At 48.1% G+C, this 4,166-nt stretch overlaps 1 protein-coding gene across 1 annotated transcript in view; it reads right to left on the bottom strand.

The window, feature by feature from the left end:
• LOC139278994 (CKLF-like MARVEL transmembrane domain-containing protein 3) overlaps positions 1–4,166 on the bottom strand; it is a 65,314-nt gene that overhangs the window by 40,083 nt on the left and 21,065 nt on the right. The gene's annotated exons all lie outside the window — the stretch shown is intronic.

Genomic DNA, 4,166 nt, shown 5'->3' with positions numbered 1-4,166 from the left:
GACGATGATTCTTGATTTGGGTGTGGTTTATTTGGCAGCAATACATTTGGTGTTGGTGGGGAAGAGTGTAACGTTGTGCTTCCACTCTGGCATTCCACATTCAGCGTCTCCTTCTCCCGCAAGAATCCTACCGCAAATGAGTTTGCAAACTAACAACATTTGACACCGAGCCAGGTGAGGAGCTATTGGGACCATGAGCTCGGTCAAACAGGTCGGGTTTCAGGAGCGCCTTGAAGGCGGAGAGGTTTAGGGAGGGAGTTCCAGAGCTGGAGGTACAGCCACCGAGGGTGGGGCGATGGAAATCAGGATGAGCAGCAATTGGAGGAGAGCAGAGATCGCTGGAGGGTTGAAGGAGGTTAGGGAGATAGGAGGGAGGGAGGAGGCCATGGAGGGGTTTGAAGTTGAGGATAGGAAGGATCAGCACATGGACTGCAGCGGTTCACCATCCTTGGCGACTGGCAATGGGCAATAAATGCCCGCGATACCCCGAGGAACCTGTTGTGTACTGAGACACGGAACGGAAATGAGTTGTGACCTTTTAACATCATTCAGCCAGTCTGGGGGAAGGCATTTGTAAGATTGTTCTGTAAGGAACTCCCCGAACTCCCGAATCAAATTCTGAAAAGGCAGCCTTGTGTAAAAGCACTTTCTAATATTTATTCGGCTTATTGAACAAAATAAAACATTAAAACGTCCAGAGGACTTGAGCGGAATCCTGTCCCTTGCGTTGGTTTACACACACGCTCGTTGACACACAACCGGACGCGCATGTCTCAAGTGTGCCCAAAATAAATGACAAGATTGGGCAAATTTATTAAACGGTTGAAGACACAGACACAAGAAAGGATAAACAAACAGCTAGGTTAGAGGTCAATGAGGTGGGTCTTTTCCCAGAGAATAGGCGACCTCTGGAACAAGGTGCCATTTCATGTGGGGGATGCAGACTCGCTGAATTCCGAAAGCTGGATCTGTTTCTGGTTGCGGCGGAGATTATCTCGTACAGAAGGTGGGCACTACAGGGAATTTAATGGCCAGGGTGAGCTCCTGGACTAGTTTTGATCGTCTAGATGGGTCGGAGAGGAATTTCCCAGATTTTTCTCCCCCCAAATTGGCCTGGGTTTTAAAAATCTATTATTTTGCCTGGCCCAGGAGATCACATGGCTTGGGGTGGGGTGTATGTGTGATACACAAGGTATCACAATTGTGTAGGATGGGCTCAATGGACCAGGTGGTCTTTACCTGTCCGTCATTGTTCACATGTTTGTAAGAGCAGGGGAGTTCTCCCCGGTGTCCTGGGGCCAATATTTATCCCTCAATCAACATCACTAAAACAGGTGATCTGGTCATTCCCACATTGCTATTTGTGGGAACTTGCTGTGCACAAATTTGGCTGCCATGTTTCCTACATGACAACAGTGACTACACTTCACAAAGTACTTCATTGGCTGTAAAGTGCTTTGGGATGTCTGGTGGTCATGAAAGGCGCTATATAAATGTAGGTCTTTGTGTATCTATCTCCCAGTTCAGGGCCTGACTGGACAGAGCATTTAAAAGGCGGGAGCTAGCTATGTGCACTTCTAGAAACTGGACTGGTGCCTGTGCAAAGCCTGGCTTTAAAGGCCGCCATGTACAGCCTGACTCTGTCCCGGGATTCAATCATTAAAAGATCTCCCGGAATCTATCCCGTGGGTTGGTAAGGGAAGTTATGCTGAACCTCTATAAAGCTCTGGTTGGGCCACAATTAGAGCATTGCATCCAGTTTCGGAAGGATGGGAAGGTCTTAGAGAGGGCTCAGAGGAGATTTACCAGAATGGTTCCAGGGATGAGGGATTTTAGCTACAAGGTTAGGCTGGAGAAGCTGGGGTTGTTCTCCTTGGAGCAAAGGAGGTTGAGAGGGGATTTGAGAGAAATGTACAAGATTATGACGGGTTTGGATAAGATAGACAGAGAAAGGCTGTTCCCATTAGCTGATGGTACAAGGACAAGGGTACAGAGGTTTTGGGCAAGAGATACAGGGGGATGTGAGGAAGAGCTTTTTTACGCAGTGAGTGGTAATGACCTGGATCTCACTGCTGACGAGGATGGTGGAAGACGCTCGATGATTTCAGAAAGAAATTGGATAGAAACTTGGGGGAAATAAACTTGTAGGGCAATGGGACTGACTGGATTGCTCTACAGAGAGCCAGCATGGACTCAATGGGCCGAATGGCCTCCTGTACCATAATGACTCTATGACTATCTAATGATGATTGCTGCGCCTGTCCCTGTTGGCACGGTGCAGTGGAAGCAATGAGCTGGTGGAGCCAATCACCTGCCCGCTCTCCCCGCGCCCTCAACACGGGTGAATCTTGCGACTGGAGTTTGCCAGGTGGCAGAATGTCACTTTTTAAAGGTGCGCAGGTAGGAACAGAAAGAGCTTGTGCTACTATAGCACCTTTCACAATCTCAGGATGTCCCAAAGCCAACGAAGAACTTCTCTATTCATTCTTGGGATGTGGGCATCGCTGGCAAGGCCGGCATTTATTGCCCATCCCTAATTGCCCCTTGAGAAAATGGTGATGAGCCGCCATCTTGAACCGCTGCAGTCCGTGTGGTGTTTGTGTAGCGGTTTAGTACAATCGAGAGTCTCGCTGGGCCATCTCAGAGTCAACCACATCGCTGTGGGTCTGGAGTCGCATATAGGCCAGACCAGGTAAGGGCGGCAGATTTCCTTCCCTAAAGGACCCAGACAGGTTTTTATGACAATCCGGTAGTTTCATGGTCACCGTTACCGATACTAGATTTATTTAATTAATTGAATGTAAATTTCCAAGCTGCCGTGGTGGGATTTGAACACATCTTCAGATCATTGATCCAGGCCTCTGGATTACTGGTCCAGTAACATATTATATTGCACCCCATAGAAGTGCAGTCACTGTTAAAATGTAGGAAACACCAAAAATGCTCACAGCAAGCTCCCCAAAACAGCAATGTGATAAATGACCAGGTCATCTGTTTTTTAGTGAAGTTGGTTGAGGGATAAATATTTGGCCAGGACACCGGGGAGAACTCTCCTGCTCTTTTTTTGGACTCTAAGGGAATCAAGCGATTTGGGGACAGGGCAGGAAAGTGGAGTTGAGGTCAAAGATCAGTCATGAGCTTTTTGAATGGCGGAGCAGGCTCGAGGGGCCATGTGGCCTACTCCTGCTCCTAATTGTTATGTTCTTTGAAATAGTGATTCAAAATAGGAGATATGATAATGGTGTTCAAAATCATGAGGGGTCTGGATAGAGTAGAGAGAGAGAAACTGTTCCCATTGGTGGAAGGGTCGAGAACCAGAGGACACAGATTTAAGGCGATTGACAGAAGAACCAAAGGCAACATGAGGAAAAACGTTTTTAGGCAGCGAGTGGTTAGGATCTGGAATGCGCTGCCTGAGAGGGTGGGGGAGGCAGACTCAATCGTGGCTTTCAAAAGGGAGTTGGATAAGTGCCTGAAGGAAAAAATGTGCAGGGCTCCGGGGAAAGGGCGGGGGAGTGGGACTGGCTGAGAGTTGGCACAGGCTCGATGGGCCGAATGGCCTCCTTCTGTGCTGTAACCTTTCTATGATTCCATGATGGTGGAGGTGGGATCTATTACGTCCTCCTGAGAGGGGCAGATGGGACCTTGGTTTAATGTCTCAACCGCAAGTTGAGCGAGGGGAAAATTAAAGCACATGGTATTGGGGGTAATGTACTGACGTGGATAGAGAACTGGTTGGCAGACAGGAAGCAGAGAGTCAGGATAAATGGCAGGCAGTGACTAGTGGGACTCAGTGCTGGGACCCCAGCTCTTTACAATATACATTAACGATTTGGATGAAGGAATTGAGTGTAATATCTCCAAGTTTGCAGATGACACTAAACTGGGTGGCGGTGTGAGCTGTGAGGAGGATGCTAAGAGGCTGCAGAGTGACTTGGACAGGTTAGGTGAGTGGGCAAATGCTTGACAGATGCAGTATAATGTGGATAAATGTGAGGTTATCCATTTTGGGGGCAAAAACAGGGAAGCAGAATATTACTTGAAGGGTGACAGATTAGGAAAAGGGGAGGTGCAATGAGACCTGAGTGTCATGGTACATCAGTCATTGAAAGTTGGCATGCAGGTACAGCAGGTGATGAAGGCGGCAAATGGTATATTTGCCTTCA

This window comes from Pristiophorus japonicus, chromosome 13 (genome assembly GCF_044704955.1).
Source record: "Pristiophorus japonicus isolate sPriJap1 chromosome 13, sPriJap1.hap1, whole genome shotgun sequence".
NCBI classification, from domain to species: Eukaryota; Metazoa; Chordata; class Chondrichthyes; family Pristiophoridae; genus Pristiophorus; species Pristiophorus japonicus.
Note: the sequence above shows the minus strand (reverse complement) of the source record. Positions and strands in the feature narration are given on the sequence as shown.